Source organism: Macrobrachium nipponense, chromosome 20, assembly GCF_015104395.2.
Source record: "Macrobrachium nipponense isolate FS-2020 chromosome 20, ASM1510439v2, whole genome shotgun sequence".
Classification (NCBI taxonomy): Eukaryota; Metazoa; Arthropoda; class Malacostraca; order Decapoda; family Palaemonidae; genus Macrobrachium; species Macrobrachium nipponense.
The window spans coordinates 18,032,259-18,047,258 of record NC_061089.1 but is presented as its reverse complement, the minus strand read 5'-3'; the positions used below and the strand labels follow the sequence as shown (position 1 = coordinate 18,047,258).

Here is a 15,000-nt window from a genome sequence, read left to right as displayed (position 1 = left end):
AACAAATGTTTGTGCAACTGTGTGACGTATAAATATATCCTCATTTTGTATAGTTCACTTAGGTATGAGAGAGAGAGAGAGAGAGAGAGAGAGAGAGAGAGAGACCACTTTACATTATCCAATATCTCATTACTATTCAACTCATGTAAAACTGGTTCTCTATGTATAAAATGCGGCATCGCTCTATGTTGAATCCATGAGAAGCTTTTCGTGAATTGCATTATGAATTGTAGCCCGGGACGCCTTGTACTAGATTTACAATGAATGATAACGCACTATTGTTCGTTTTTTTTAAACATTACATATCCTTTTAAATTTCTTTAAACTCATGTTTTATCCTGATTTCCTAATGTTTAGGTAGCTACCATCCGCCCCCCCAATATATATATATATATATATATATATATATATATATATATATATATATATATATATATATATATATATACACACGTGCATATATATGAAATATGGATGAAATTTAGCACATCACTGTGATTCATAAATCATTAAGCTACAAATGCCTTTTAGCATCCAATTAGCTCTACCTCGGAATATAATATATAAGAAAACATATTATTTCCGAGGTAAAGCGAACTGGATATTAAATGACATTTGTAGCATTACAAATCCCACAGAACTGAAAAATAAACGGATATTACCAAGACCTTGAGAGAGAAAAATAAAAATAAACGGATATTACCAAGTTCTTGAGAGAGGAAAATATTGAACAGAAAACTGAGCAGGACAACCGATTATATCTAATCCAGAAGAAAAGGATTCAAACTAGTTCTACGAACGGAAATTGGGATCTTTGCGCGTCCGTCTTATAAATATAAATATCAAGAAAATGTGAAACGCAACGTGAGGTTGTTTCCTACTTAGTGATATGTAATAATTTAATGAGTCGACAATTAAGCTTAAATATTTCAGGTGTCTCCGGGACGTCAAGTTTTAAAATCTGTTTCGTATATACTCTAAGATACACGAGAAATGTCTCATAATATCTAAGATATATAAGAAACAAAAAATATACAAGAAAAAGTATGCAGGCCTTCTATATCTATATTATACTCATTTACAAGGTAGGCAGCCTTTCGTCGGAACATTATCCGTCAAAAGCAGAATTGGGATATACTTCTTGGTATTATTATTTGTTTGTATGGTGTTTTTACGTTGCATGGAACCAGTGGTTATTCAGCAACGGGACCAACGGCTTTACGTGACTTCCGAACCACGTCGAGAGTGAACTTCTATCACCAGAAATACACACCTCTCACTCCTCAATGGAATGGCCGAGAATCGAACTCGTTGCCACCGAAGTGGCAGGGCAAGACCATACCGATGACGTCACTGAGGAACTGTAATATATTATGGAAGTTCCTGAAGGGGGTTTCCGTTCGTCTGAGCAGTGTGCGTCAGCTGAGAAAAAGACTGGACGTGGTCGTGACTTATGAAGCGAATTGGAATTTTAAATCATTTACAATAAGTATTATGGTATATCTTTTCATGTTTTTTTAACTTTGTTCTCTGCATTTACCTGAACTGATACGAAAAAAAGGTAGGGGAAATTTCGATTATTTCAAACAACCACACACACACACACACGCATTAATATATATATATATATATATATATATATATATATATATATATATATATATACATACATACATATATATATATATATATATATATATATATATATATATATATATATATATATATATATATATATAATATATATATATATATATATATATATATATATATATATATATATATATATATATATATATATATATATCTATATGTCTATATGTATATATTAAATTTTCTGCATCTCTGTAATTTTAGTTAAAATCCACCTAAAATAGGACTGAAATATGAAAATAAGAGATCGCTGGAATCGTGGCGACGTCCGCGTCGTAATCATATACTTTTAACCCAATCTGGTTTTTCTGCGCTGCCTGCGGCCAAAAAAGCATTTTTTGAAATTGTCCTTCCTTCCACTTTTGGAGGCGGCCACTACGCTGGTGCACATAAATATCAATTACCACTTCGGATGGGAAACTAGCCGTTAAACCTTCATATCCACGATTTCGTCATTTTATGAAATAGTGTACAAAATCCTTCATTTCTTATATGAAAAATACTTAATTTCTCATGATAGGAAAAATACTTGATTTTCTCATGATAGAATAAATACTTAATTTTTCATGATAGAAAAAATACTTTATTTCTCATGATAGGAAGAAAAAATACTTAATTTCTCATGATAGAAAAAACTACTTATTTTCTCATGATAGGAAAATACTTAATTTCTCATGATAAGAAAAATACTAATTTCTCATGATAAGAAAAATTACTTAATTTCTCATGATAGATATACTAATTTCTCATGATGAAAAAAGTACTTAATTTCTCATGATAGAAAAAATACTTAATTTCTCATGATAGAAAAAATACTTAATTTCTCATGATAGGAAGAAAAAATACTTAATTTCTCATGATAGAAAAAACTACTTATTTTCTCACGATAGGAAAATACTTAATTTCTCATAAGAAAAATACTTAATTTCTCATGATAAGAAAATTACTTAATTTCTCATGATAGAAAAAATACTAATTTCTCATGATAGAAAAAATACTTAATTTCTCATAATAGAAAAAATACTTAATTTCTCATGATAGAAAAAATACTTAATTTCTCATGATAGAAAAAACACTTAATTTCACATGATAGGAAAAAAAACTTAACTTCTCATGAGAAGAAAAATAGAAATTTTCTATTTGATATCTGAGCTAATTATTCTATCCATATAGCCAATTCAGCAATCTATATTTTCTAAGGTACTTTAGTGCCTAATATATCATACTGCGGTATTTGACCCATATACATGTACTATATCACATCAACCGTGCATTTGATGTCTGGGCCAGTCCCTTACGACGCTCCTGATTGGCTGTTGATAAGCCAATCACAGGGTAGAAACTCTGTCTCTCTCGAGAGTTCACATAAGCAGGAGGTATGCTCCGTCTCTCCTGAGGGATAAGTCTTTCAAAAGTATCCCTCAGGAGAGACGGAGCATACATCCTGCATATGTGAACTCTCGAGAGAGACAGAGTTTCTACCCCTGTGATTGGCTTATCAACAGCCAATCAGGAGCGTCGTAAGGGACTGGCCTAGACGTCAAGTGCACGGTTGATGTGAATCTACTATAGCGTCTAGTGTCATCACATTAAACGTTCATAACTTCACTCGCTTCTACGATGTAAATCCGGATCAGGTAGGATGTTTCAACATAGCTTACGAGCGATTCACTGGAAAATATTAAAGAGTTGCCTTTTTTTCAGGGGATTTTCATGTCAATACTGCAACACGAAAAATAAGTCATATTTTGACGCATTTACTGTCTTGGTGGAGATAGCACGAACTGGAACAGCAGATTCCAGAAATATGAAGATATGTGTGCTGCAAAACAAGAGATTATTACGAGAGAGAGAGAGAGAGAGAGAGAGAGAGAGAGAGAGAGAGAGAGAGAGAGAGAGAATTTTATGTCAACGTTCTGGTATTTAACCTTCAAAATATTTCTTTAAAACAGAAACGATTAGTCGTCAGAATCAAAACGCAAAGCTCAGTTGATCTTGTGCTTTTAACACAACCCTGGAAAGGGTGAAGTGTTATCAAGGATCCCCCTCTCTCTTCTGCTTCTAGTTTATCACTTAAGGGGGAAATGGAGAGCTCTTTCAAGTGAAGGCTTCATGCTAACACGGGGAAATAATTTAGAAACTCCCTTTTTCTCTTTATATATATATATATAATATATATATATATATATATATATATATATATATCACACACACACACACACACACACATATATATATATATAATATATATATAATCATTATATAGATACCATCAATTATCATATAATATATATATATATATATATATATATATGTATGATATATATATATTTATATCTATAATATATATATATAAATATATATATATATATATATATATATATATATCGAAATAGTATATATAATATATATATATATATGATATATATATATTTAATTGTATGATGTATATGAATACTTATCACATCACCGTGATTCATATAAATCATTCGAGCTACAAATGTCCTTTGAAATCTAATTCGCTCTACCTCGGAATTGATATATTTTCATACTTGTACCAAGGGGGAATTTTTAGTTGATAATAATTTCGTCCCCCCATGGGATCGAACCACCATCCAGTTGGACGGGGAACGAAATCAGGAAAGGACAGTGACACTACCGAGTCCGCTAGCAGAGAGGCTATAAGTTTATATCGATTCTGACCATTACAAATCACCACCGATCTCGGTGTATTCGTAATTAGAATCGATATGAAACCCCCTCAACCATGCTAGCCGATTTGAGCGTTTGACCCACGCAGCCTTGTTATGAATACTTATCACATCACCGTGATTCATATAAATCATTCGAGCTACAAATGTCCTTTAATATCTAATTAGCTCTACCTCAGAATTGATATATTTTCATATATGTACCGAGGGGGAATTTTTAGTTGATAATAATTTCGTCCCCCCATGGGATCGAACCACCGTCCAGTTGGACGGGGAACGAAATCAGGAACGACAATGACGCTACCGAGTCCGCTAGCAAAGAGGCTATAAGTTTATATCGATTCTGACCATTACAAATTACCACCGATCTCGGTGTATTCGTAATTAGAATCGATATGACACCCCCTCAACCATGCTAGCCGATTCAAGCATTTGACCCACGCAGCCTTGTTATGAATACTTATCACATCACAGTGATTCATATAAATCATTCGACCTACAAATGTCCTTTAATATCTAATTCGCTCTTCCTCGGAATTGATATATTTTCATACATGTACCGAGAGGGAATTTTTAGTTGATAATAACTTCGTCCCCCCATGATCGAACCACCGTCCAGTTGGACGGGGAACGAAATCAGGAACGGACAGTGACACTACCGAGTCCGCTAGCAGAGAGGCTATAAGTTTATATCGATTCTGACCATTACAAATCACCGCGGACTCGGTAGCGTCACTGTCCGTTCCTGATTTCGCTCCCCATCCAACTGGACGGTGGTTCGATCCCATGGAGGGACGAAATTATTATCAACTAAAAATTCCCCCTCGGTACATATATGAAAATATATCAGTTCCGAGGTAGAGCGAATTAGATATTAAAGGACATTTGTAGCTCGAATGATTTATATGAATCACGGTGATGTGATAAGTATTCATAACAAGGCTGTGTGGGTCAAACGCTCGAATCGGCTAGCATGGTTGAGGGGGTTTCATATCGATTCTAATTACGAATACACCGAGATCGGCGGTGATTTGTAATGGTCAGAATCGATATAAACTTATAGCCTCTCTGCTAGCGGACTCGGTAGCGTCACTGTCGTTCCTGATTTCGTTCCCCGTCCAACTGCGGACGGGGTGGTTTCGATCCCATGGGGGACGAAACAAATTATTATCAACTAAAAATTCCCCCTCAGGTACATATTGAAAATATATCAATTCCGAGGTAGAGCGAATTAGATATTAAAGGACATTTGTAGCTCGAATGATATATGTATATGTATATATATATATATATATATATATATATATATTATATATATAGTACATATATATGTATATGTACATGTATGTATATATATATATATCATATATATGTATATATATATATATATTATAGCCAAATATATAATATTTTGTAATGGATAAAAAGTTTGGTCATACCTCAAAAAAAAAAAAATCAGTTTTGCAAAAGTAAGAATACTAATATCACTATTACCAAAACAAATTCATTAGCAGATGAGCCTAAATGATAAAAACAATTAAAGTTTGCAATTGACTCACGCATCCCGGCAGGATCCCAGGATCCCAGTATACGAAAGAGTGCCCTGTTTGATCATCCCAAAACAAGATGGCGACAGACAGAGCCATCGACAGAGGAAATGAGATTGTAAACTCCAGCGGGATCCGAAGAAGTTCAGTTTTATTATATCGCTACGATGCATCAGAACATTTCATGGAGGCCCCAAGTATCTTTGCCAGTTTCTTCTAACGCTGAAGGGAAAACTCCATTTCGTAGGAGACTCCATCTCTTGGCAATAAAGGGAACCTTATCTTTTATTTTCAGTAATTTTGTTTAAATAAACCTTACATCTGTTATTTATGATTATGATGATGATGAGTAATATTAAGGAATAAGAAACCCACAAGTAATGAATAATGAAATCTTGATAGACTCCATCCTTCGTTTCATTATCATCATGACAACCGTTTCCCCTGAACTGCTTTGCATGCACTTATTCCTCCATCAAATGACGCCGACCCAAAGGACACCTTTCAGCTCCCCTTCCAACGACCTCGCCTCCATCATCTCCTTCCGCCTCATCTTCTTCAGGAGCTCCGCTGTCAGGGGTTTACTGCGCCGAATCTCGCGTCGCCTTCGTGAACGACCTCGTTGTCGAAATCCTTTCCAGGGCCATTTATACCTCGGGAGGAGGGAGGGGGGAGGGGGAGGAGGGGGGCTAGATGATGATGATTTTTTTTCTTTTTCTTTTTTAAGTTTACTTAATGAAGTTGTGAAAGGGGAGGTTAAGAAAGCTTATGCACAGTAAGCTCTTCAGATGCACACTTACAAACACGTCTCCTACTTACGTGTTTATGAATATGTGATAGTCATCGATATATTATATATATATATATATATCTATTATATTAGAATATATATTATAATATAATATATAATATATATATATTATAAATATACTATTATATATTAATATATACATATTACAGTATATTACATATATATATATATATATATATATATAATAAATATATATATAGATATACATATTACAGATATACTTACATATATATGTTTATATATATATATATATATATATATATATATATATATATATATATATATACTAGATATATATTATATATATATATATATATATATATATATATATGTTATTGTCATCATCCTCGCCTCCAACAGCCCGTAAGGCAAAGGGCTACAGTGAAATTCCACCACTCATGTCTTCCCATTACTTCATCTCCCACAAATCTGCTAATCATCCCCGGCGTCTCTTCTCACATTTCACATCGAGACGTAACACAGTGAATTCAAGACATAACACAGTGAAATATGAGAGGGTTCGTCTTCAGGTTTTCAGGACAAGTTCTGGTATATCTAGTCATATATATATCATACGTCTAGTGATTTTGAGAGCTCAAGCGCGGGGGGGGGGGGGGGTGGGGGGGGTGGGAGGGGGGGCACAGTGCGCGTGCACACACACTCACAACACACACACACACACACACACACACACATTATATATATATATATATATATTATATATATATATATAGAGAGAGAGAGAGAGAGACGAGAGTAGAGAGAGAAGAGAGAAGTTAGAGGAGAGAGAGAGAGATAGAGCGAGATAAGTAAAATCCTTCCTCTGAAATTTTAAACCTTTCACCGTCCTATCTATCCATCATCATTGTTCATTCCCTCACTTGGCTGACATTAAAATAAGCCTAAAGCAATTTCCTTTTGCCCTTCTCCGTTCTCATAATCTCAAGGAAGGTTTTTGCTGATGAGATGAAGGAGGCCGCCTTTAGAGACTCCGGCTGTTCTGAAGGTGTTCAGTTTCACCCTGCAATCATCAATCTGGGGTCCTCTATGAATCAAGTTTATCATTTTCCTTTGGGTACTCGGCAATTCCTTTCTTCCTCTCTTCTGTCCTTTTATGAATAGTCTGATTACTACGTCATTTACTTTCATTATCCTGTTGCCTTTAATAGATTAGAATCTACTACAAGGTCGAACGTTAAGTGACATGTGTGTTTCTCAATCTCAGTACGAAAAAATAATTATTTTCCATATGAACTTACGTTTGATGACTTTAAGATATACATTATTACAAAATATACAACCCCCTTTATTGACAACATTTCTTTGTTTCTTTCTCTTGTTAAATCAAAAGTATTTTTTAAAAATGCGATGAAATATTTTTCGTTCCAATTTCCTACTGTTCTCTCGTACAGACTTGATAAAAAAATCTCTAATCTTAACTGAGGCACTGAGCTTAGCTCATAAACTTCAAGGACATAAGATTCTTTGAGGAAATTCTTCCCGAGTTCGTTGTACTTTCGCGTCAGCAAATGCGGGCTCAAGATAAGGACTGAAATGAAACTGAGTATCAAAATGAAATTTTGCTTCTCAAAAGCTTGATTTTCTCTTTCGTTCAGCTCCATTCCGTTACCGCGCTCTGCGATCCGGTTACATTATTCAAAAATTCAATGTAATTCAGAAAACGAATTGTTGCAGATGTTTCATTTCTGCGACAGAACAAACAGGAATGATGTCATCTACATCAATTTACATAAGCGGTGAAAGACATAACACGATAATGTTTACATCAGTGAGGCCACGTTAACATTCTGAATCCCTACTAAATGCACATACTTCATCTTCGGCTACAAACAAGAACAAATCTTTAGTTAATTATCGTTTTTATCGCGTTTATATCCAAGGAAGTACAATAATCATCGGAGTACTATAGTAGTCCCTAACGACGCTCCTGATTGGCTGTTGATAAGCCAATCACAGGGGTGGAACCTCTCAGTCTTTCTCGAGATGTTCACACAGGCAGGATGTATGTTCCACTCTCCAGAGAAATACTTTAAAAAGACGTATCCCTTAGGAGATGTGGAACACACATTCTGCCTGAACTCTCGAGAGAGACTGCGAGTTTCCAGCCCCGTGATTGGCTTATCAAAAGCCAATCAGGAGTGTCGTAAGGGACAGGCCTTGACATCAAATGCACGGTTGATGTGAACCTACTATAGTAGCTTGAAAATCAAGCAAATGATTTTTACTGATGCCGTTACCCATAGTTCATTTTTGTAAACTGTATGAAAAACATTAGGAAAGAGAGACGTTAAACGCTTCAAGGAGAAGCTCTTTACGGATACTGTGCTCTTTACGGATACTGTGCTTAAGCTAAAAGAAACGTACCTTACAAAGTTAGCGTAAATTACCGTCTGGGTCTCCTTTCCAATTAGCGCGTCTACCTGTCTCTCCCAGGCTTTATTCACTCTGCTTGGTATTGCAGTCGACTCTTTCCCTCCAAAAAGAAAAACAGAGACAGACAGCTTCTATTTCACGAGTGATCACCAAATAATGCTGGACTTTTCTTACGTTTGCTGCGATAATGACTTGAGATGATATTGTTTGTCTGTTTGTTTGTATGGTGTTTTTACGTACCATGGAACCAGTGGTTATTCAGCAACGGGACCAACGGCTTTACGCGGCTTCCGAACCACGTCGAGAGTGAATTTCTATCATCAAAAATACACATCTCTGACCCCTCAAAGGAATCCCCGAGAATCGAACTCGCGGCCACCGAGGTGGCAGTTAAAGACCATACCGATACAGCCACTGAGGCGCTTTTTGAGATTATATTGCTCAATCATGACGATGATTTGTTGGTAGTGAAATGGAGATATAAAGGAGAGACGAAGGATCAGTTCTTCAAGTCTGAAGTATGAATAATTTAGTCATCTTATAACAACAAACTTACCGTTGAAGCACAGGTCTATGAAATATTCTTTGCAATGAGAGATGGAAGTGACTTAACATTTTTTTCACGGAAGGAGTGCTGAATAGGGCTAACTAGCATATATAACATAGTAGATATTCATCACTCCTTGAATGCATTTTCGATGGATTCCAGTGAAAGCCATATCTATAAATATGACGGAGAAGCGAAGAGCGTTGCCATTGTATAAATTGGTAGACTCTTCGTGATGGTTGGTTATATGATGTTTTTTACGTTGCAAGGAACCAGTGCAGTGGTTATTCAGCAATGGGACCAACGGCATTTACGTGACTTCCGAAAAAACAAACCGTCGAGAATGAACCTAAACTATCACCAGAAATATAGATCTCTCACCCCTCAGTGAATGCCCGAGAATCGAACTCACTCTTCGTGATGAAAAGATCTTTTAGGCAAGTCCTTCGATTAGGAATGCGGTATTTCAGAGCAGAATTGACAGGAAGACGGTAAAACTGTTAAACGAAGAGTGCAATTATCTGTTGTTTCAACGCTTTTAGTAATCAACTTACTAAGTATTTCTAGCCAGTCTTTTAAGAGAGAAAATGCAAGAGCTTAAAAGCTGATTTCCTCTTCATAATGAAGTATAACTGCTCCTTATATTCTTATGCAGGATAATCTGAGAGGCGGGAAACTGAAATGCTACGAGTGTTGGCAATTTTACGTCGAATTTCCCTGGCCCAAGAAAAGCCTAATTCTGCTTAGTCTAACACCCTGCATGCTAGATTAAATGAAGCTTTTTGGCTGCTCTGAAAGTTGCAATAAAGAAGTGTTAAAAATGCAATAATGCAGAAGTGAGAGAGAGAGAGAGAGAGAGAGAGAGAGAGAGAGAGAGAGAGAGAGAGAGCTTTCAAAAATGCTAAGGATAATACAATAAATCACATAAAACTGCAATACAAAATATGATTCCAAAACGCTCGCCAAATTGAGAGAGAGAGAGAGAGAGAGAGAGAGAGAGGAGAGAGAGAGAGAGAGAGCGAGCTTTCAAAAATGCTAAGGATAATACAATAATCACATAAACTGCAATACAAAATCTGATTCCAAAACGCTCGCTAAATCTAAAATTAAGAAAACCTCAAGTTCTTGTCAAAGTCAAAATGAAAGTTTTCCGAAACAACTCAACGTCAAAATTTCTATAAAACGCTTTAAGCGACTAAACCTTAAGCAATCCCCCCATCTTGTTAAGTCCCTTCGGAAACCGAAGATGATGAGAATTTTGGTGAGAGAGGAGGAATTCTTTGTGGACACCGATTTGGAGGAAGTACTGAAACGCTGTTGGCAGAATTTCCAAAGATGTCAGGTTTGAAGAACGGCTTATGGTTGATTACAATTTAACAAGTGATGGATGTATTTAATACTAGATAGAAGTGAGAGATACCTGGACGACGTAAAAAATGGAGAACGAACTGGATTTGGGACATCGGCAACGTCAATTCTTTCTAATTCTTGACATTTTGCTTTTAAAATTATTACACTAAACCGATGATTAACAAAGTTTTTATGGCAGCATGACGGCGGTTTTGTTGCCACATAAACAGAAGGTGATTATTCATGACCTTTAGAGAGGAAGGCGGTGGTGATAATAAAGTCCAAAAACTGCACTATAATATAGATCTCAGGCTTACGCAGTGAGAGGAAACAATTATTTTTTTGGAAGGCGAGCGCTTATTTGTATGTTTTTTTTTTTTTTTTTTTTTTTTTTTTTTTTTTTTTTTTTTTTTTTTTTTTGCATGGAACCAATGGTTATTCAGCAACGGACCGTTGAGAGTGAACTTCTATCACCAGAAATACACATCTCTAACCCCTTAGTGGAATGCCCGAGAATCGAACTCGCGGCCACCGTGGTGGGCAACGCCAACACCATACCGACTTAGCCATTGAGGCGCTTATTGAAAGCCGAACGACACCTAGTGAATTCAAACTGAAATGTAACACTGAAGACATCAACCAACTCTTTCATCGTTTGTGTTTCTTCCCATGCAGCACAAACTGGTTTGTGTCCACATACATCAGATTTGACTTTCAACGCAATTAACCTAAAGATGACATTCTAATTTTTTGCTTGCTATTTGCTTGTATCAAAGGTCCAGTGAACACTGACTTAGCCTTGGTGTCTTTGTCATGCTTTTCATAAAATCAGTATTAGAAAGCAGGAAGAAAATTAGCCGTAAGTTGACGCCGAATTTTATTTTGTTGTCGTTATATCAAATATTAAATATAATATCTTTTTATGAAAGGAGAATAACACAGTTAATATTTTAATTTCTAATGACAGTCTCCTCTTTCTGCATTTTATTATCCATCCCGACATCAAAATAGTACTAAGATTATTATTTTATGACCTCAAGTCTCAATGGGAGGTGAATTTTGCGTCATCCTTTAATTAAATGTTGATTCTAACCCTGTTTTCCTGCCAAAAATAGGCAAGGTGTAAAACAACAAATAATATGGTTTCGGCTAGACAGGTAGGTGTAGTAATTGGAAAGGCAGCCATACCAATTGCCGTAAAAGTCAAGAGGGCTGTTATTTTTAACGCAATTAGTATTAGGTCAAAGAGTAAAAACTTCTACAGCCTCCTTATATGAAGCATGTAATTGATCATTACATGTAAGATAAATCTTAAAAATGAGGAAAACAAAACCGCGCTCTCATCCAGTTTGAAAGAAAATAAATATCTACATACTCTTTGGGTGATATCCGGTAATTTATTCAAGTTCAACGTCTCTAGGACGCAGTTATGGCCTGTTTCCCTCTTTGCTCTTCAATTCAGTTCCTCTATTCTTAGCGTTGATAAGGCGACCAGTCCCCTCACTTACATCAAAATAGTGGGCGTTCAAGTTGCGCCGAGCTTGGAGAAATCGTATAGTTTATATTGCTACAATTGATTTAAATACTCAGGAGTAATATCTAGATAATGGTAGCTCTTCCCTTCATCCCATCTATTAAAGCTTTTTGTTAACCTCACCAGTTTTTGGGATAATGTTCTCATGTGGGACCCGTCAAATCCTATTTTTCTCCTCACTAATATTGAATCCCTGGCAATTCCTCTGATCAGTGATCCCACCGATACCTCGTATCTATATCATCTCTCTCATTCCTCATCAAAATTTGTTATAATTCCTCCCATTTCTCAGATATCCAAATAAGGCATTCATTACATCACGCATTACAGCGTTGCAAAGCGAGACGTTCCAGTGGTCAAGTGGAAGACGAGTCTGCACTGTAACGCCTAACCAATACCTGTTCATGAAATGAAGGTCAAACCAGTTCATGCCTCAGACTTCAGTGGCAGCTTGTCCGATTCCCCGAAACCTCATTCTTCTTTTCTAACGACGTAACCCATCTTATTAACGATAATACCATTTTTTTAAAGATGAAAACAAATCACCGTCTCGTCATTTAGCGATATAATCTCAAGTCATTATCGAACCCATTGTCAGAAGAGTCGTGCATTACTCGTCCATCACTCGTCAATTAGCGGCCGTCTGCTTTCTCTTTTGAGGGAGAGAAGCTGAGGCAATAACAAGCAACGAAGTGAGTGAATGAGTCTCGGCGAGACAGGTAGTAGTAGTAGTAGTAGTAGATGCACTAATTGGAAAGGAGACCCCGAGATATTATACTAAAGCAGGAAGGGGGAGGTTTTAGAAACTCTACGCTATTTAAATATGGAGCACCTCCTTCAACATTGCCTTTATAAGCAAAATAATTGCAATTGGATGCACTTCCAACGATAAAGACATAAGCGATAAGAGACAGAAATTTACTCTAATATCAAGCTAATAATTCAGCAATAACCAGCAAGCTTCCTCAGTTTTACAGACGATCATTTTTTTCTTATTGGTTTTTAACCAGATATGTATCATCCGGAGTCAGTAAGAATTCGAAATAAAACGTTAAAAATGCGTGTAAGTTTCTTCGGCGCAATCGACTTTTCTGTACAGCGTATAATCAAGGCCACCGAAATTAGATCTATCTGTCGGCGGTCTCGGTATAATGCTGAATGAGCCGCGGCCCATGAAACTTTAGCGGCTGCCTATCCTATGTCGTTGCCAGGAGCTCGATTACTGCTAAATTTAACTTTAAGTAAAATAAAAATTACTGAGGTTAGAGGGCTGCAATTCGGTCTGTTTGATGAGTGGAGGGTGGACGATCAACATACCAATTTGCAGCCCTCTAGTCACATTCGTTTTTAAGATCTGAAGGCAGAGAGAAAATGTGCAGACGGACAGACAATGCCCGCACAATGGTTTTCTTTTACAGAAAACTATAACTACCTTGGCTGCCGTCAAAATCATCGTGACGTCTGCCCTCCGGCGCTTCTGTAAGCAAAGAAGAATACCTTGTTCAAGGACTTTGACCTCATTAACGTTAGCACTTTCGGGACAAGATTCAGTTGTAAGAACCGAAGGACATTTCTGAGTAAGCAATGTGAGCGTTGTAATAGTACACTGACGAAAATACAATACGAGAACAGCTCACAAAGTTATAATCTTCATTCTATATGTATTACAGTATATTTACTTCCATCTTGACACTGAATGATGACTCACCTACGTGCCGAAGTTTCAGTGAAATATATAATCAGGAAATAAATATCCACAAAGACGTTTAGGATATTAATCATATCGACTGAATTTTAAAGTCCTTAATCACTGACCCCTTCGAGGCTATTGACTGTTATCGAGTCTTTGTACGAGAATTTATATTATTATATATATATATATATATATATATATATATATATATATATTATATATATATATATATATATTATATATATATATATATATATATATATATATATAAAGAAGGATATTTACAAGAATTACTCAGTACTACTTGGTAGTCCCGGAGTAATTTATAATTCTACATTCAACAACAAAAATCAAGAAGGAAAGGTTATTACGGCGCATGCCACTGCCTAATCATCTGTCTCACTAGCCTAAGCAAACGTCATTTCTTATCGTAAATGAGGCTGAAGAATACACATACCAGTAATTAATTTCCAACCTGGCGATACATCCAAAACTCAATAAAGGCAACGGTATCATCTGAGAATGGAACGGAATCCCAAGAAGAAAGAGCTACGCAGAGAGAGAGAGAGAGAGAGAGAGAGAGAGAGAGAGAGAGAGGAGGAGAATGGAGCGGCCGAGAATCCAGAGGAAATAACAAACTTAGTCACAATGGGACCCGTAATGATGTTTGTGGGATGAAACCGAAGGCCTCGAAGACGGTCAGCAGCGCTGCTGCAGTTGGGGTTGGGATCCTTCGTCTTCCTCATCAGCAAGACTTCTT

General features: G+C 36.3%; 1 long non-coding RNA gene across 1 annotated transcript in view; it reads right to left on the bottom strand.

The window, feature by feature from the left end:
- LOC135220760 (uncharacterized) overlaps positions 1 to 15,000 on the bottom strand; it is a 157,532-nt gene that overhangs the window by 310 nt on the left and 142,222 nt on the right. The gene's annotated exons all lie outside the window — the stretch shown is intronic.